This window comes from Lathyrus oleraceus, chromosome 5, assembly GCF_024323335.1.
Source record: "Lathyrus oleraceus cultivar Zhongwan6 chromosome 5, CAAS_Psat_ZW6_1.0, whole genome shotgun sequence".
NCBI classification, from domain to species: Eukaryota; Viridiplantae; Streptophyta; class Magnoliopsida; order Fabales; family Fabaceae; genus Lathyrus; species Lathyrus oleraceus.
In genome coordinates this window covers 480,345,785-480,367,476 of record NC_066583.1, presented here as the reverse complement: position 1 = coordinate 480,367,476, position 21,692 = coordinate 480,345,785, and the positions used below count along the sequence as shown (strand labels likewise).

General features: G+C 40.7%; 1 non-coding gene across 1 annotated transcript; it reads right to left on the bottom strand.

Moving 5' to 3' along the window:
- Nucleotides 1–9,776: 9,776 nt before the first annotated feature.
- Nucleotides 9,777–9,883, bottom strand: LOC127090201 (small nucleolar RNA R71). The gene has a single exon (XR_007791729.1). It is a non-coding gene; the product is annotated as a small nucleolar RNA R71 (small nucleolar RNA).
- Between the last annotated feature and the right edge of the window lie 11,809 nt (nucleotides 9,884–21,692).

Genomic DNA, 21,692 nt, shown 5'->3' with positions numbered 1-21,692 from the left:
TAGACCCCATTTGAACCTGTTGGAAGTATCTCAAGCCATTCCCTTGTGTTGACTAATCATCTAAATAGAACCCACAAAGTGTCTTGGATGATACTCAAGCTTCAAACAAAAGATGTTAGTGACACATTTTTATGCTTTTGGTTAGTAAACAAAAGTAAGAGAAACAATGATGTATAATTCAAGCATGCTTGGTGATCTCAAACCAATCACAAGGAGTCCCACCCAAAGGCAAAGGGAACCAAGATGCTAAAGATCCTTAAGGCTATGCAAATGCGATGTTATGATGCCATGGGGGATCTTAGGGTCAAAATTGGGGTCTTACAGATGCCCCTATTTAAGGTCATTCTAGCCGGAGAAGTGAAGGTTAAAATCTTCGTCTCGACAGGGTAGAATGGGCTTAAATAATAACAAAGAGACGAATTTTGGTCCCTAAGAGACCTCATGATGCAAATGTAGGTATGAAAAATGGTAGCACTCTTTGGAGATATGTGTCCACAAAAGCAAAGAAATCAGAAGCCACTGATAATCCATATGAGCAATTCACTCCATGGGACCAAGACCTTGGGGACTCTCCTGGGGATAGAAAAGGGATAAAAATGCGTGAGCAGGTCACGACTCAAAGCGTGGGGAACAAAATTCCAAAGGGAAAAGATCCAATGGAAAGACTCAAGCTGACTCGAAGATGCATGTATTAGGGAATATGCCAATACAACAAAAAACTATCCACAGCGGATACTTCGGATAAAATCCGGATGAAAACAATCCACTAAGGGACTTCGCTGGGAATGTCCACAAGGACACTCCTAGGGAAGCAGCGGGACGAGGTATTATCGGTTACTGGGTAATAAGCTCAAGGAGACATGTGATCTGAACGCCAGGTATGAGGGTGAGAGATACAACATGCTCAGGAAGAGATGAATATCCAAGACCGGTATAAGGGTGAGAGATATCAAAACTTCAAAACGTCTGAGGAAAACCTAAAAGGTATACTTCAACTCAGGGATTCTGACTCCATAGGGGACAAAAAGTCATAATAGGGAGCAAAGAGGAAGGAACACCAGGGATACCGGTTACTGGGCATATAATAGGTGACCACCCAAGGCGTGAATTGGGGAATATTCCCAAAACACTCATCATCCAAAAGAGGGCTAAAAGCAAACTCGATTATAGGATGGATATTCGACTCCACAAAGGGGATACGAATCTTACTCAACTGGGGAAGAACAAAAGGCTTCAGACCCGAGAGTGCATGAGATATACTATCTATTACCGTCAGAACATAGATAATATACTCGCATGGACGATTATCCACAACCGGTTACTGGGTTAATAAAGGATAAATCGACCGAAAAGAAAAGGCATCAGGATACCGAAACTAGGTATATAATGATGACCAATTCAGGGGAGGAACAATCGTTACCAACAACAACAAGGTAGACGAGAGATGACCCGCTGAGGATAAATTGCGTAATCAGGGCAATTATCCAAGCAGATGAGGGGATATCATCACCAAATATTGGATGAAGATAAATGTCACCAATTAAAGATGAGCAAAAATAGTTACTCTGCAAAAAGGGAAAAATAGCGTTTACAACTACCGGTATGAGGGTAGAGAAACACAAACACTGCCGGGGATAATAATTACTAATTATTGAGCAATTATTCATTTACCACGGGGAAACAAGAAAAGAGTCTCAAGAGACCGATCTAGGATCAACCTAGATAGGCACACTAAATCAAGAATTGTCCCGGTGAGGATATAACTCAATGGGGAAAACCATCCCAGTATATGTGTTGGGAAGGAACAAAAACAATAAACATCCACGAGGATATAACCCGGTGGGGAATATGGAAGAAAGGATAGACGCTTTCTGCTTATGGAGCTGACTCTATATGGAGAGATCAGACACACACGTCTGCTTGGGGAAGTATATCACCAAATAGCAGGAGACAGCGAACAACGATATATGGCAAATAATGCAACATGAATATCTGAATGTTATAATTATGCATGTATGCGCGTGGTTTATGTATGATGTATGCTGACAGACAGACGTATCTAACACAACCAGGTCCAGGAACCAACCACCCGGTACTACATCTCAAGAGAGAAAGCCAAGTTCACCGGGGAGTATCCAATCTGCTGGGGATCAGAGATACCAAGAAGCAAAGAACTCTGGAAGGGATGAATCATCAATCATTCCAGCTGGGGAAGAGAGTTATCACAGACAAGGTCCACCACACCAACAACTCTACTGGGGAATATATCCGAGGAGATAAAGGATTTATCGGGATCAACCACCAAATACCGCTCTTGCCCAAAGAGATCCAAGTTGCTGAGGAAGAAAGATTGCTACTCTGCTGAAGGGAAGAGAGGTGACTCTCAACAAGCAATCCACTTGGTAGGATAAACCACAAGGGGTTCCGGAGGGAGGAGATACAGTCATGCCAGGAATATGGACAAAAATCTTACCCTGTTGGGGATCGTGCCACCCTTGGGAGAGCACTGAGGATCTCCTAAGTATCCTTTCGTCATTGTGAATGTTCACTTTGTTTAAAAAAAATTATAAAAAATTTGATCGTTTAAAACAATGATATTTTCTTAATCAAAACATGCAAAATATTTTTTGAATAGAAACAGATAAGAGTGCCAATAATTGGATAAAAGGCTCAAATTTATTTGATAGAATGGTAGTCTGCGAATGGCAAGACTCCATAGATCTTTATAAATTTGAAATTGGTGATATATATTAAAAAGGGCTACATTGAACATAATGACCATTTCTCCACCAATTCTGAATCCGATGTATTTGAAGCTTTGGCTGATAATGAGCAAGGATCTCTGACGGACGACAGTTGTAGAACAAAGTCTTGTCAAGATGCAGTTACCTGCCAAATCCCTAATTTTTGCCTAGATTGCCCCAGGATGAGGTACTCAATCTAGCGGGATACATATATCATTATTATATATTTTTTGGTGTCTCTAACTTTTGCCTGGATCGCCCGTTCGGGTTTTCAATCCACCGAGACACTCATTTTTGCCTAAGCCGCCCTTTCGGGTTTTCAACTTAGCGAGCTATTCAGTTTTTTTTTAGGAGAAGTATTTCTTGACTGCATCTGAATTCACAAGACGAGTGAAATCCTCCCCATCCATAGTTGTAAGTATCAAAGTACCGCCTGAAAAGGCTCTCTTAACAACATACGGACCCTCATAATTTGGAGTCCACTTGCCCCTGGAATCGGGCGCGAAAGACAAGACTTTCTTGAGCACGAGGTCACCTTCTCGGAACACACGAGGCTTGACCTTCTTATCAAAAGCTTTCTTCATTCTCTGCTGATACAACTGACCATGGCACATGGCAATCAATCTCTTTTTTTCTATCAAATTTAGCTGGTCATAACGACTCTGAACCCATTCAGCATCAGTCAACTTAGCCTCCATCAAGACTCTCATTGATGGGATATCCACCTCTACTGGGAGTACAACCTCCGATCTTGACTTAGCGATCATATCGTCAACGTACACCTCAATCTCCTTATGCATCATGTCATGGAACAATGTAGTCATAGCTCGTTGATACGTGGCTCCGGTGTTCTTCAAACTGAAGGGCATCACTCGATAACAGAATGTTCCCCAAGGTGTGATGAATGTTGTCTTCTCCATATCCTCGGGTGCCATTTTAATCTGATTATATCCGGAAAATCCATCCATAAACGAGAAGACTTTGAATTTAGCTGTATTATCTACCAACATATCAATATGTGGTAGAGGGAAATCATCTTTCGGACTAGCTTTATTCAAGTCTCTATAGTCCACCCACATCCGGACTTTTCCACCTTTCTTAGGCACGGGCACAATATTGGCCATCCATTGAGGATATGTAGAAGTCACCAGAAACCCCACATCAATTTGCTTCTGAACTTCCTCTTTGATCTTCACTGCCATATCAGGATGAGTTCTTCTGAGCTTCTACTTCACAGGCACGCACTCAGGCTTCAAGGTAGGAAATGTTGCACAATATCAATATCTAGACCAGGCATGTCTTCATATGACCAGGCAACGACGTCAACATATTCTCGTAGCAACTTAACCAACCCCTTAACAGATTCTTCCAGAAGTGCCCTAATCTTTACCTCTCGCACACAATCTTCAGACCCCAAGTTGGCTGTTTCCAGATTCTCAAGATGCGGCTGAATGATCTTCTCTTCATGCTCAAGTAGCCGGGTGATCTCATCAGGAATCTCTTCAACATCATCTTCTTCCGTCTTAAATACATGGAATTCAAAATTGGGAGATGGTGTTGGGTCATTATGTTCAATGGGTTTAGAAATCAACCTGCATAATGATTTTGGATATGAAAAGATTTAGAATGCAAACAAGGCAAACCATTATGCAGATGAGAAGGTTGGTTTTATTTTATTTTTTAGGGTTTTATGTGATCACCAATTTCATGCAAAATCAAAAAGGGAAAATAAATGGGAAAAACAAACATTTAACATGAATTTATTGAATGAAAATATCATTGTACTTTGCGCCATCAGTGTCATCACTCCTCCTTTTGGCATGGGAGAAGGGTTTTTAAACAAAGTGATCATTACGTTGACTTATGGATAACTGTTGGAATATCCACAGCGATCCAATTGTTGCAGACCCCTCCAGGGATGATGAAGTTGCCAGAATCCTTTGTATCTTCTTCTAAAACGGCAACAACCTCCTCATCTAGACCAGTGTGGATGCAACCTTCACTCTTGAATAACCCTTTGGTGTTGAAAGTACTAGAAGAAAAACCTATGCCAGCCCGGGACTCATTGTTTTCTAACTCAATCATTTTTCCTAAACCAGTGGTTGCACCACGCTCAATGGCCAGCTTTGCATCTTTGTAGGAAGCAAATGAAGGAGCTCTTTTCTCAATGGTCTCAGCAATAGATAACGCTTGGAAAGGAGTTCCAACTTCAACCTCAGCATCTATATAAGAGAAGGAAGACAAATGTCTAACCAGGAGAGCCCTTTCTCCCCCTACCACCACCAGCTTCTTGTTTTTCACGAATTTCAATTTCTGGTGTAGGGTGGATGTCACGGCACCTGCCTCGTGAATCCATGGTCTGCCCAAAAGACAACTATACGATGGGTGAATGTCCATAACCTGGAAGGTAATCTGGAAATCACTTGGTCCGATCTTGATTGGGAGATCAACTTCCTCAATCACAGTTTTGCGAGACCCATCGAAAGCCTTCACAACTACTCCACTCTGCCTCATGGGAGGCCCTTGATATGATAGCTTTGAGAGATTGGACTTTGGAAATATGTTCGATGATGACCCAGTGTCCACCAGTAAATTGGACATGGCGTCGCCTTTGCAATTCATAGATATGTGTAAAGCCAAGTTGTGGTCTCTTCCCTCCTCAGGGAGATCAGAGTCACAAAAGCTCAGGTTGTTACAAGCGGTAATGTTTGCAACAATGCTATCGAATTGCTCCAAAGTGACGTCGTGATCTACATATGCCACATCCAAAACCTTCTGCAGAGCCTCTCGGTGTGGTTCTGAATTTACGAGTAAGGATAACACAGATATTTTGGATGGCGTTTGTAGAAGTTGGTCTACAACATTGTACTCGCTCCTTTTGATGAGTCTCAGCATCTCATCACAGTCTTCTTTCATATTGCCACTCGGGCCAACAAAAGTAGGAGTTTTTAGTACGGAGGAGGGCTTAACAGCAAGTGCCGGATTCGGAGAATTCACAGTGTTCCCAATCGGGCGTTCAGCAAAATCAGCATTAATTTGAGGCTTCGGCGGTGCTGAAAATACACGGCCACTACGGGTCAAACCGCTAACATCGGCAATATTCACAACAAAAGAAGAGGGCAAGGACACCTCTTTCCCATTCTCTACTGCTACGGCGTTGTAGCGATAGGGAACTGCCTTTTCAGAAGAGTAAGGCACATGACCAACAGGCTTAATGATCAAGGAAGGAGAAACCTTCTGCTTGCTACCATTGTACTTGATGATAACAGGCTCGGGTATCCGAAAGACTGGCGAGATCACATTGACCCCAGGCTCATTTTTATCAACATTCCTGTTTTGAATATTTTTCGCATTTACCTAACTTACTTTATATCATTGCATTTGGGATATTTTCTTAACTTTGTTAGCACATTAATATTTTCACATCTATATTTTATGTGTGTTTATTATATTTATATTTTTATTATAGTCTAATTATATTAATTAATTATTTATTTATTAGTCTAATGTTTAAATTTTATTTTTATAAAATTATGCAAGCCTTATGTCACTAGGAAAATACAATGCAAACGCTATCCAGATTCCCCAACCGAAAAGAGAATGAGAAGCCCATGCCAAATGACCAAAATCCGGTCCAACCGAATTTAGCCTTGTGGCGCCCGCCATGGATGTTGTGGGGCCCGCCACATCGTCTGTATAAGCTCGGGGCAGACTCACATTTTTCACCATTTTCATACCTTCAAACCTCCAAAACCCATTTTTCCACCTTCCAAAAATGCCCTTGAACCCCACAAAAGCTCCCACATTTCTCATCTTCACACCATACAAGTCATTTTCCCAACTTCCATTTTCATTTTCATCCGTCAAATTTCATAAAAATCCCACCTTTATACAAACCCATCTTCATCTTCTTCATCACATTCCAAGAGCTAAAAAAATGAAGTTCAACGGATTCATCCTTCATGAAGGGAAACCGGGAGATAGGCAGAGGAAGATTATCGAAAGGTTGCAAAATCGGGAAATCCTCCCGACAAGGTATGTGGATGATAACTGTCTTTACACTTTGGGTATCTACCATAGTATTTTTTATTTATTAGATAATTTAGGCTTGCACACTATCTTTTAAAACAAAGAACCTACCTTTGAGCGATTGACAATCGAGTTTTTAAGTTCTTTAACTTATATTGTCAATCCTAACACTGCTAGCATAGTTGGTACTGTCCGATTTAGAATGTTTGCTGTTGAGTATGAATTCAGTACCGACGAACTAGCAGGCCTGTTAGGAATTCCTCATGGGGACAGTGCTATTTGTGAGGCCCCTTTGGATTCAGATTGGTTGATCGAGGTGTTTTCCTTCTGGCAGAGATTGTCTAACACTTCAATAAATTCTTTTGAAGGAATTCTTGCCTCGACCATCCATAACCCGACCATCAGAGTTTTTAGATATCTGTTGGCATGTACTATTTTTGGCCGGGAGAATCCAAACAAGGTCAATGCTCGAGAACTTCTATTTTTGTAAGGAAGCCTCAAATAGAAGAATTAATTCGGTCCCGTTTATGATCGCTCATATGGCTTTAACTCTTAATAAAGCGAAACCTATTATTTTCGGAGGACTCATTACGTCTATTGCTCGGGCTCTTAACCTGAAAAATGAGATAGCTACTTTAGATTCCTTAGCTCCTCGCACAATCAACCTAAAATTTCTGAGAGATATGAAATTGTGTCGATTGAGGCGAGAGGGTGGTTATGTGCTTATGATTCATGGTGTAGCTATCCCATATGTTGTCTTACCGTGCACTAGACGTACTGATGTACGTAATGAAAGGAATTGGACCTATGTTTTAGATGCTCCACCTGGTTTGGGTCCACTTCCTTCTAATGTTCCTGATGAGGAGGGACACGACACTGATGAAGAATATGATCAGAGAGAGCGATCTCCCCCACCTCATGTGTCCCTTCATCACCCTTCACCGACACACACCGTACCATCTTCTTCTTTTGCAGGTTCTGCTCCTGGCTTCTATATTACAGAGGAGATGTGGCACGACCACATGGCTAGAGAGCAAAGGCGTGATGACCTACTCTCTACCATTCAGCAACAACTGGCGGATAACATGAGCTTCATGCAAGAATCGTAGCGGAGGACAGATAGATCCTATGAGACTGTTGTCCAGTCCCTGCTTGCGATCACAAACGAGCAATCCCGTCAGCAGAACTACCACCATCAACATTCAACACTGATAGAGCCACTCAGGGTTCCATTTTAAGCAACCTTCGAGAGGTGAGGACTACTCAGGATGCCTTACAGGCCAGGATGGACCAGAGAGACTGTCGTCGCAGCCGAACCTGTGTCCACCTCAGGATGGCGAAGGTACCGGTGGTCAGCAGTAGGATGTCAGGTTACTCTCCCCTTATCTTATTTCGAAACATTGGGGACAATGTTCGATTTAAGTGTGGGAGGAGATTTTATCGTTTTCTATTTTTCTTTGCTGTTTTTAGTTAGACTATTTATTTTTATTGCTTTTTAGTTGTTCACTTTGCTTCATTTTGCTTTTAGTTTGAGTGTTTTAGATAATGCATGAGTTTGACGAGTCACTAGTATAGTGTATCTTTAGTACAGTCTAATCTCCCCATTCCTTTAGCCCTAACAAAAAATTTTTGCAAAAGAAAACGGTGTTATTCTGAAAGTTTTGGGGTTTTAAGACGGGTTTGAGTAAGGATGTGGTGACTTAGGAGAACTTTTTGAAACATCAGTATTGTTTTAGCACCATAGACTCCATGAATATAGGAATCACTCCCGAAACCCCATATACCATGGCCTTAATCATCATTTCAGTAAAAGTCCTCAGTAGTTTATTCCAGCAGTCAGCTCCGGCCTACGCATCCTCTACGTAGGGGACCGATGAACATAAGTGAATGATCCAGTGAAATAAATAAAAGAAAGAAAAAAGGCAACTCCGGTATAGGTGACCCTCACAAAGTCATTTAAACCAAAAAGGTTGTAAAAATTTGCTACAAAAGAAAAAGAAAAAGAAAAACTGACCCGCTGTTAGTTGGTTCAGAGGTATCTGGCGCTGAACTCGGTAGGGCGGATTACCATCCGATCCCCCACAACTGCAGTTGGGTCAAATAAAAGGGTTTACACAAATTTATGTGCCAGGAACCCCATGTTTGGATCATAATCACTAACAGGTCACTCTGCTATGAAGCATGTATGGATAACGGGCTTAATGTGATTGTGCCTGAATGAAAAGGACACAAAAAGAGATGAAGAGGCAAGCCTAGGTATTGTGGGATAATATGGGTTGGTTAATATAGGAATGGAGTTCGTGTTCGTATCTGCGGATAAGTGTCATCATGATACCCTTAGTTCACTCAGTTAGTACCTATCACCGCATCCCGACTTGAACTTAGAAGCGTTTCTAGCTCAAATCACTCGTTGACACCAGTTTTTCTTCTATGAGCTTTTTAGTGTTTTGCTTGAGGGCAAGCAAGGGTTTAAGTGTGGGAGAATTTGATGACACTGAAATTCACCGTATTTTCGGCTCCGATTTCGCATGCATTTTAGTTGTTTTGTTATTATTTTGTTATGTTATTACTATGTTTTACGCTCGCGCACGTTTATTCTTTCAAAGAATTAAGAGAGCTATGGCCGAAGATCAAAACCAAAGACCTCTTCAGGACTTCGCTCAACCATCTAATGAAGAACCTAGTTCTAGTATAGTAAACCCAATCATCCTAGCCAATAATTTTGAACTTAAACCATCCCTGTTACAACTAGTGCAACAGAGACAATTCGTGGGTCTCGCTACCGAGAACCCTAACCAACATTTAAAAATATTTCTTCAATTAGCAGATACTTTTAAAACCAATGGAGCTTCTCCTGAGGCAATACGTTTAAGACTATTTCCTTTTTCCCTCAGAGATAAAGCCCTATCATGGTTAGATTCCCTTCCACCCAATTCCATTACGACTTGGGATAACCTTAGAAGAGTTTTTCTTGCTAGATATTTTCCCCCGAGTAAGACCGCCGTTCTTCGAAACCATATAACTAGATTTACCCAAAACCATGGAGAATCGTTGTTCGAAGCTTGGGAGAGATATAAAGAGTTGTTACGAGCATGCCCACATCATGGTTTAGAAAATTGGTTAATCATTCAAACCTTTTATAATGGACTTCATTATAACACAAAGATGACCATCGACGCTGCCGCAGGCGGTGCTCTGATGAACAAACCTTATCCTGAAGCTAGTGCCCTCATTGAAGACATGGCTCAAAACCATCAATCATGGGGAGTCGAACGAGCGACAATTGAGAAAAAAGAAGCCCAAGGAGGAGTGCATGAACTAAGCTCTATAGACATGATGCAGGCTAAAATGGACGCATTAGCCCTTAAGGTCGAGCATATGTGCATAAACCCGAACATTGTAGCCGCAGTCTCGTCGGATTGTGAGATATGTGGAACCCAAGGACACCAATCCGCAGAATGCAGTCTATTGAACGAAACCCACTCCGAGCAAGTGAACTACACCCAAGGGAACCCATACTCGAATACCTATAATCCTGGATGGAGGAATCACCCTAACTTATCCTATAAAAACAATAACCCTATCCAAAATAATGCACCTCCGAGACCTAGTTATCAAGCCTCTAGATCAAATCAACCTATGCAACCTATACCACCAAAGCCGAGCCTTGAGAAAATTATGGAAAATTTTATCACCGCTCAAACCCAACAAAACAAGGAGTTCATGAACCAAAACATTCATGTTAACAAATTGATTACTCAGTTAGGAACCAAGGTTGACCAAATAGTTACTCATACCAAGATGCTTGAAACCCATATCTCTCAGGTAGCTTTAAACCAAGCCCCTCAGACTACACCTGGAGGACAATTCTCTGGACAACCTCAACAAAATCCGAGAGGACAAGCCAATGCCATTACCCTAAGAAGTGGGAACGCTTATGATGAGCCACCAAACCCAAGATTAAGTGAACCCGAAACTTCTAAGGAATGTACCAAACCCCCGGACGAAGTAAAGGAACCAGAGGAATCTGAAAATCAGGAAGGTCGAGATAAAGGAGAAGAACCTAAAGATAAAATTTATGTACCGCCCCCACCATATAAACCATCTATACCATATCCCCAAAGACTCAAACAAACCCAGATCAATAAACAATACCAAAAATTTATTAAAGTTATAGAAAAACTTCATGTAGAAATCCCTTTCACAGAAGCCATCACCCAAATACCTTCTTATGCAAAGTTTCTGAAAGACATCCTTACCAACAAACGTAGACTTGACGATCCGAAGCCTTTGGAATGTAATGCTATTTCCGAGGACAAATTAGCAAAGAAAGATAAAGATCCTCGAAATTTCTCCATTCCTTGCCTTTTGGGTAATCATGTCATCGAAAAAGCTTTTCTAGACTTAGGAGCTAGTGTGAGTTTAATGCCTTTAGCGGTTTGTGAGAGGTTAAACTTAGGAGAATTACAACCCACTAAGATGTCACTTCAGTTAGCTGATAGATCTGTCAAATATCCGATAGGCATATTGGAAGATGTTCCTGTTAGGATAGGTCAACTATTTATCCCTACTGATTTTGTCGTCATGGACATCAAAGAAGATAATGATATACCAATTCTTCTAGGTAGACCATTCTTATCGACTGCAGGAGCCATATTAGATGTCAAGAAAGGAAAGTTGACATTTGAGGTAGGTGACGAGAAAATAGAATTTATACTTTCAAAATGTCTTATGGCACCTGTGATGGGAGACTCGTGTTATGCCTTAGATATCATTGATGAATGTGTTAGAGAATTAGAACAAAAAGAAATTATAAAAACAATTAAGTTACCATCGACCCCCATAAAGGAAGATGATGACTGTAAAGAACCTTACATCGATGATAACCTTTACGAATGTTTATCCCTTACTCCAGATCCTATGCCATGCCCTAAGAAACCAACCTTAGAAATTAAGGAACTGCCTAAGAACCTGAGATACGTGTTCCTCGATGAAAAGATGAACCGTCCAGTTATAGTTAGTGCTACCTTAAGCCATGAGGAAACGAACCAACTTTTAAACGTTTTACGAAGATATCCCTCAGCCTTAGGATATAATATCTCTAACCTGAAAGGTATAAGCCCATCCGTATGCATGCATCGGATTTCGCTCGAAGAAGATTCAAAACCCTCTAGGGAGCATCAGAGAAGAATAAACCCTATAATGAGTGATGTTGTTAAGAAGGAAGTTCTTAAGTTACTTGAGGCAGGTATAATCTATCAGATCTCGGATAGTAAGTGGGTGAGCCCTGTGCATGTAGTACCTAAAAAGGGAGGCATCATAGTCGTGCAAAACGATAAAGGAGAACACGTAGCAAAACATTTAGAAGGAGGATGGAGGATGTGTATAGATTATAGAAAATTAAATAAAGCAACTAGGAAGGACCATTTCCCTTTACCATTCATAGACCAGATGTTGGAGCGTCTAGCCAGACACTCTTACTTCTGTTATTTAGATGGATACTCCGGATTCTTCCAAATACCTATTCACCCAGAAGATCAAGAAAAAACTACCTTTACATGCCCTTATGGAACTTTTGCCTACAGACGAATGCCTTTCGGCCTCTGTAACGCCCCAGCTACTTTCCAACGCTGCATGATGTCAATCTTTGCAGATTACCTAGATGGTATCATGGAAGTGTTTATGGACGATTTCTCGGTTTGCGGATTAAATTTCCACAATTGTCTTGCTAACCTTGAGAAAATCCTGGAGAGATGCGTGGAGGTGAACCTCGTGCTAAATTGGGAAAAATGTCATTTCATGGTGACCGAAGGAATAGTTTTAGGACATATAGTTTCCGAAAAAGGTATAGAGGTAGATAAAGCTAAAATAGAAGTTATAGAAAACCTAAAACCCCCAAAAACCATCAGAGAAGTCCGAAGCTTTCTTGGACACGCTGGATTCTACCAGCGTTTTATTAAGGACTTCTCCAAAATAACTAAACCTTTAACTGGACTTTTAATGAAAGATGCTGAATTCATTTTCGACGAAAAATGTAATGACGCATTTAATCTTTTAAAGCAAGCATTAATCTCTGCACCCATTATGAAACCGCCCGATTGGTCAGAACCTTTTGAGATAATGTGCGATGCTAGTGATTATGCAGTTGGAGCCGTTCTAGGACAAAGGAAAGAAAAAAAATTACATGCCATTTATTATGCCAGTAGAACCCTAGATGCTGCCCAACTTAATTACGCAACAACCGAAAAATAATTACTCGTTGTAGTTTTCGCTATAGACAAATTTAGATCTTATCTAGTAGGATCAAAAATTATTGTTTACACCGATCATGCTGCCATTCGTTACCTATTAAGTAAAAAAGATGCCAAACCCAGGTTACTCCGATGGATTCTATTACTACAAGAGTTTGATTTAGATATAAGAGATAAAAAAGGCACTGAAAATGTAGTAGCCGATCACCTTTCTAGGCTAGAACATCTAAAACCTGAACTAGTACCCATAAACGATGATTTCGCCTATGATAGACTGATCGCTAGAGTAGAAACCATTGAAGACAATAACCTAGATCCTTATGAGCATTCCCAAAATTCCTTAGCAATAAGTAACGTACCCTGGTATGCAGATTTCGTTAATTACCTAGCTGCTGATATAGTACCCCCTGATCTTGACTACCACCGCAAGAAGAAATTCTTCCACGATGTGAGAAACTTCTATTGGGACGAACCGCTCCTTTTCAAAAGGGGTAAATATGGCATTTTTCACCGTTGCATTCCAGAAGAAGAGGTAAATAATATTATCGAGCATTGTCATTCTGCACCTTATGGTGGACATGCAAGCACCTCTAAGACATACGCCAAGATTCTTCAAGCTGGCCTATTCTGGCCCACCATGTGGCGTGATGTCTATGCTTTCATTGTCGAGTGTGATAGATGCCAACGCACTGGAAACATTTCAAGACGTGATGAAATGCCTCTAAGAAACATTCAGGAAGTAGAACTCTTTGACGTTTGGGGTATAGATTTCATGGGACCTTTTCCACCATCCTTAGGAAATAGGTATATCTTAGTAGCTGTAGACTATGTGTCTAAGTGGATTGAAGCTATAGCTGCACCCACAAACGACACTAGGGTAGTAATCAAACTATTTAAAAACTATATATTCCCTAGATTTGGAGCACCACGTTTAGTCATAAGCGATGGAGGATCACACTTTATATCAAGAATATTTGACAAACTTTTAAGAAAATATGGAGTTAGGCATAGAGTAGCAACACCGTACCACCCACAAACTAGTGGCCAAGTAGAAGTATCTAATAGGGAGATAAAACAAATCCTAGAGAAAAATGTTTCTATTTCTAGGAGAGACTGGTCTCAGAAGCTTCAAGAAGCGTTATGGGCCTATAGAACCGCTTTCAAAACCCCTATAGGAACTACCCTTTACCAACTAGTTTATGGAAAATCATGTCACTTACCATTCGAATTAGAGCATAAAGCCTATTGGGCCATTAAAACTTTGAATTTAGACTACCTAGCCGCTGGAGAAAGGCGTACCCTAGACATTCATAAATTAGAAGAACTTAGGCAATCTGCCTACGAGAATGCAAAAATATATAAAGAGAGGACAAAAGCCTATCATGACAAAAGAATAGTAAAGAAAAACTTCAACGTAGGCGATTCTGTTCTCCTTTTCAACACTAGGTTACGACTCTTCCCTGGAAAGCTACGTTCAAGATGGACTGGTCCTTTCGAAGTATCCAAGATTCTGAGATCCGGAGCCGTAGAAATCAAGAACGATACCTGTAGTCCATTCATTGTAAATGGACAAAGACTGAAGCTCTACGAAGGAGGAGACATTCCAGCATACTACTCGAGCCACACCCTGATTGATCCACTGATTCATACTACTACAGGTGTATAAAATCTAACCGTCAAGCTAATGACATTAAACAAGCGCTGCGTGGGAGGCAACCCATGGTTTTTCTTTTCATTTTACTTTTTTCGCATTTATTTACATTTATTTTTATTTTTATTTTATTTTATCTTATTTTGCATTGAGACTAAAGTTTGAATGGTTTGTATTTTCAGGATCACTTTCCTAACTTTTACAGGATGCATGGTTTTGATGACATGCATGTTGCCTATAGAGACAATGCTCAGAGGGAGCGCTACATTGCTTTATCCCAGCGCCCTATGGCACCCACACGTTACCCTGATCAGCATTGTATGAAGGCATTGGGTATCGAGCCTAGTATCCGATTCCTTAGCCACCAGCTCCACTGGGACGAATTTGCTGATGACTTGAGTAACACATATAGGAACTTGACTTTGGAGTTCCTGAGTTCATTCGACTACGACCCATATTCTGGACCAGATGGGTATACTGCTTTCAGGCTCTTTGGAGTTGAGTACTCCTTCAGCCAGAAAGAGTTCGGCGACTTATTAGGCTTCCAGACTACTCCTAATGCTATCCTGGAGACACCTTTGGGATATTTCCTGGGTAAGGAAGTGGAGAAGTTTTGGAGTGATATATCAGGTGGCGGAAGCCAGGATCCATCTACACATTTATCTTATGTCATACATAACCCAGCCTTCAGATATTTTCAGATGATATTAGCACATTCCTTCTTGGGAAGACAGGATGCAGAGACACTACTGAGTGAAGAGGAGATCTTCCTATTATTTTGCGCATCCCAGTCTCGCCCAGTAGCATGTGGGAACTTTTTATTGAATAATCTCAGTGGTATCTCTAGATCCACCGAAGGAGTCATCCATGTTGGTGGAATCATCACACAGATTGCAATCGCTTTGGGTCTGTCTCGCAGGCTGTTACGTCTTCGGACCTACTGTGGATATACTACCATGGACATCGATTTCTGTTTGACCAGATGATTGATGAGGAGAGCCTCTTTCCAGCCATGTCAGTTCCGACTGCTAGTCGACAGCGAGGCCATCCATTACTTCACATTGCCAGACCCTATGATGACCAGTGTGCATGATCCAGCGAATTGGAGTTATGATCTAGAGGGCCAGGGAGAGACCGTTGCGGAGCCGAGATCGCCCCCAATTGCTGAATACACACCTGCACCACCATCTCCTAGAATCATTGTTCTCTCTAATAATAATTCATTGCAGACACCCGACATACGCACCCAAATTGCTGAGTGCCGTAGAGAGATTGCAGAGCTTTGACAGGAAGTGGCGGACCTAACTTTACAGATAGGAGTGTCTGATCTCACCCATGCTACTGAAGCCGATTGTCTATATCAGGAGATCGCAGAGCTCAGGCAGGAGATAGCCGTGCTCCATGGATCCACTCAGGCAGACGACACCTCTAATACCTGATTTCACCATTTCATTTCACTTTATTTCTCTTTTATATATTTATCGTATTTGCATTACTCATTTTACATTATCGCATTTGGATATTATATAAACTACTACTATACATTAGTATTTCTATTTTTATCTATATATGTTTTATATTTTATTTGCATTTTAATTATTTATTAATTTATATTTAATTTCTATTTTTGTTTTTGTTTCAGTTTCACTTTTTATTTTTCGTTTTTACTTTTATAAAATTATGCAAGTCAAAGAAACTAGAAGAATCACAAGACAAATGATATCCAGACCCCTCAAAGCCAAAAGACAAGCGAAGCCCAAACCAAAGGACCAAAATCTGGCCCAGCCAGATTTTGCCTAGTGGCGCCCGCCATAGGACCTGTGGCGCCTGCCATAGCGTCTGTAAATGGTCGGGGCAGACCACTTTTCTTCACCATTTTTGTAACTTACAACCTCCAAAACCCATTTTTTCACCTGGGAAAAAAGTCCTTGAACCCACAAAAATCTCATAACCATCGTACCACACAAATCATTAATCCACTTTCCATTTTCGATTTCATCCGTCGGATTTTGTGAAAATCCAACCTTTTCACCAACCACTTCATCTTCTTCATCCATATTTCAAGAGCATTCAAATGGAGTTCAACGGATTCATTCTTCGAGGAGGGAAACCAGGGGAGAGACAAAGAAAAATCATTGAACGGTTGCAATATCGGGAAATTCTCCCGACAAGGTATGTTGACGAAAATTGTCTCTATACTTTAGGTATCTACCATAGCATTTTCCATTTATTAGACAACTTAGGTTTGCATAATTTCTTTATCAACAAAGAACCCACCTATGAGCGTTTGACAATCGAATTATTAAGTTCCTTAATTTATATTGTCAACCCTAACACTGCTAGCACAGTTGGTACTGTCAAATTTAGAATATTTGCTGTTGATTACCAATTCAGTACCGACGAACTAGCCAGCTTGTTAGGGATCCCTCATGGGGAAGGTGCTATTTGTGAGGCCCCTTTGGATTCCGAATGGTCTGTTGAGGTATTTTCCTTCTGGGAGCATTTATCAAACACTTCCATTAACTCTTTTGAAGGAGTTCTTGCCTCAACTATCCATAACCCGGCCATCAGAGTTTTTAGATATCTGTTGGCATGCACTATTTTTGGCCGGGAGAACCCAAATAAGGTTAAAACTAGAGAGCTTCTATATTTGCAAGGAAGCCTCACAAATAGGAGAATTAATTCGGTTCCGTTTATGCTCGCCCATATGATTTTAACTCTGAATAAGGCGGGACCGATTTCTTTTGGTGGATTGATTACGTCTATTGCTTGGGCACTTAACCTGAACAATGAGATGGCTACCCTAGACCCCTTACCTCCTCGGACAATTAACTTAAAATTTCTGAGAGACACGAAATTGTGCCGCTCAAGGAGAGAAGGAGGTTATACACTTATGATTCATGGTGTGGCCATCCCATCTGTTATTCTACCTTGCACTAGACGTACCGATATACGTGATGCGAGGAATTGGACCTACGATTTAGATGCTCCACCTGTTTTGGGTCCTCTTCCTCCTAACATTCCTGATGAGGCGGGACCAGACACTGATGATGAATATGATCGGAGAGAGAGATCTCCCGTACCACATGTGTCCCCCCATCATCCTTCACCATCACACACCGCACCATCTTTTTCTTCTGCAGGTACCACTCCTGGCTTCTTTATTACAGAGGAGATGTGGCGTGACCACATGGCTAGAAAGCAGAGGCGAGATGACCTACTCTCTACCATCCAGCAACAAATGACGGATAATATGAACTTCATGCAACAATCACAGCGGAGGACAGACAGGTCCTACGACACTGTCCTACAGTCCCTGCAAGTGATCACCGATACACAAGCCCGTCAACAAAAATACCACCAGAGACACATGGGACTAATTGAAGCCACCCAAGGTTCCATTATTGGTAACCTTCGAGAGGTGAGAACCGCTCAGGATGCCCTGCAGGCGAGGATGGATCAGAGAGATCTTCGTCGTACCCGTTCCCGTCGTCCACCTCAGGATGGCGAGGGCACTAGTGGTCAGCATTAGGTTGCCAGGTAACTCTTCCTTATCTTATTTCGAAACATTGGGGACAATGTTCAATTTAAGTGTGGGAGGAGACTCTATCATCTTTTCTTTATTGTTTTTCTCGCTTTTCCTTTATCATTTTTCTTTGTTGTTTTTAGATAATTTACTTCCTTTTAGTTGTTTATTTTGCTTTTTAGTATAATGCATGAGTCTGACGAGTCACCAAATATAGTAGATCCTTAGTACAATCCTACCTCCCCATACCTTTAGCCCCACCAAATTTTTTTTGCAAAAGAAAATAGTGTTATTTCGAAAGTTTTCAGGTTTTAAGGACATGTTTTGAGTAAGGATGCGGTGACTCGGGAGAACTTTGCGAAAAATCAGTATCTGTTTTAGTACCATAAGCTTCGTAAATATAAGAATCATTCCCGAAACCCCATATACCATGGCCTTAATCATCATTTCCGTATAAGTCCTTAGTAGTTTATCTTAGCAGTCAGCTCCGGCCTACGCATCCTCTACGTAGGGGACCGATGCAAATAAGTGAATGATCCAGAAAAACAAAAAAAATAAAAGAAAGCAAAAAGGCAACTCCGGTATAGGTGACCCTCACAAAGTCATTTAAACCAAAGAATTGTAAAAAATTGCTACAAAAAGAAAAAGAAAAAAAGAAAAAAGAAAAAGAAAAGCAGTACTCACTGTTAGTTGGTTCAGAGGTATCTGGCACTGAACTCGCTAGGGCGGATTACGATCCGATCCCCCACAACTACAGTTGGGTCCAATAAAAGGGTTTACACATGTTTATGTGCCAGAAACCCCAAGCTCTGATCATAATCACTAACAGGCCACTCTACTATGAAGCATGTACGGATAACGGGCTTAATGTGATTGCGCCTGAATGAAAAGGACACAAAAAGAGATGAAGAGGCAGGCCTAGGTATTGTGGGATAATATGGGTTGGTTAATATAGGAATGAAGTTTATGTCTGTATTTGCGGATTAGTGTCATCATGATACCCTTAGTTCACTCAGTTAGTACCTATCACTGCATCCCGACTTGAACTTAGAATTTTTACCTGAAGCACTCGTTTACACAATTTTTCTTTTATGAGCTTTTCAATGTTTTTCTTGAGGACAAGCAAAGGTTTAAGTGTGGGAGAGTTTGATCACACTAAAATTTACGTATTTTTGACTCCGATTTCACATGCATTCTAGTCATTTTATTGTCATTTTGTTGTGTTATTACTGTGTTTTTTTTTTGTTTTCAGGTTTTTACTTTAATCGGAGCCCCGATCGAGAAAAGGAGTGAAAAAGAGCTAAAAACCCTAAAATTCAGCATTTTGTGCTTATGGCCTACCCCATGGCGGGCGCCACAGACCAAGCCATGACGTGTCCAAGTCCAACTTCCTCAACTCCCACGTTTCCCCACTTCATCCACTAAGGCACCCCACTTTGTGCTTGTGGCGGGCGCCATAGCCTTGTGGCGGGCGCCACAAGAAGGAAACGATTTCCTCTATTTTCAAGTTGAAGGGCATCCAAGTCAATTCCACCTTTTTTATTTGCTTATAAATAGAAACGCGAATTCAGTTTTACAATCATCCAAACTTAGAGCAGAGGCAAACTCAGAAGCAACTTTGTTTCACTTAGGCATATATTCAGTATTTTATAGTGGTAATCGCTTGGCATTGGAGTGTTACCACAATTGTGTCATCAAGTCTGTGATAGAGTCTGTAATCGAGTTTGGAGCACTTTGGAAGGAAGTTAATCCTGCCGCCATTTATATTTCCGCATTGCAATTTACTCAGCCCTCCGATTGGAGCAGGTTTTTATTACTCGCCTTTACTTTATTTATTTCCCGCACTCGCCTTTACTTTATTTATTTCTCGCACTCGCTTTTACTTTATTTATTTCCCGCACTCGCTTTTACTTTATTTATTTCTCGCACTCGCTTTACTTTTATTTATTTCCCGCACTCGCTTTACTTTATTTATTTCCCGCACTCGCTTTACTTTATTTATTTCCTCGCACTCGCTTTACTTTTATTTATTTCCTCGCACTCGCTTTAAATTATTTACTTTCCGCACTCGCACTATTTTTATTTATTTTAATGCATTTTTACTTTACCATGTCTAGCTAAATTTATAAGGCTAGAATGTAAGGATCGTAATTAAACCAGTAATCCGTACAATTGTTCGTAGAAACACTTAAAGGGCTATTTTAACTTTCAACTTAAGTTTTCCCGCACTTCAACTCCGTTGCGTACGATCGAAAGCCGTCCAACGTCTTTATAAACTTAATTGTTTTTAACTATTTCAAAAACAGCATAAGGCTTTGTTTAGTTCATTATGAGTTTTTAACATCAAGAAGAAAAGAGATTTTAAAACTTTTTTCGGACGCGTTTATAAGTTTAGAGTCTGGTTCGTGAGAACCTCTTTTGGTTAAGAAATCCAGGTTATAATACTTTTCAACTTAGTCAAGATACTATATTTCTTAAAAATAGGTTTACTACTCTAACGCAATGCGCGCCTTTTTATAAGTGACAATAAGAGGGTTTGATTAGGGAGTACAACTCGGTTCTGAATACGCGAAAGCGACAGTTCCTGTTAAATTAGTTCTTTTCAAAGTAGGAAACATTGTCCATAAGTAGTTCTATTAGCAAGTACTTGGATTATAATTTGATTACGTGAATTACATTTGACCCTGTCTTTATTAATTATATTCTATTTCAATACTTTACTTTTTATTGCACACTAAAAAAACACTTATTTTGATTGCCTTTGATAAACACCATAACAACAGATAACGATAGCTTGACACTTGGTCTCTGTGGATACGATAATCTTTTATATTACTCTGACGCGTTCGTAGACTTGCGAACACCGCATCAAGTTTTCCAACGCATCCATGTTCCCACCCTGTTAGCACATCCTTCCAAGCCTTATTATCCAGAGATTTTAGGAAGGCTACCATTCGAGGTTTCTAGTAGTCATAGTTGGATCCATCCAAAATAGGTGGCCTGTGAACAGATCCGCCATCCCTCTCCATAGTACCAGAAAGTATCGTCCCTAGACCTCACCCAGAACCAGAGCAAGATGCCTGCTCTGATACCAATTAAAATTCTGGTATCAGATATGAGATGTCGAAGGTAATGTCACGACACTAATATCTGAATAATACAAACAGGATAAAGATAAAGAACTGTAATGCAAAAGACACAAGCAATTGTTAACCCAGTTCGGTGCAACTCACCTACGTCCGGGGGCTACCATGCCAGGAAGGAAATCCACTAAAATAGAATCAGTTCAAAGACTCTTAGTAAACAACACAAGTTACAGTCTTTTTCACCTAATCTCTACCCGTGTGACTTCTACCTAAGAAATCTTAGATATGAGATCCCACTCACTCCCCATCAATCACACCAGTGATATTAAACAAGAATTACAATGAAAAGAAGACACTCTTCAAAGACACACACTTGATCTTACTTAGCAGCTTCAATCAAGTAGA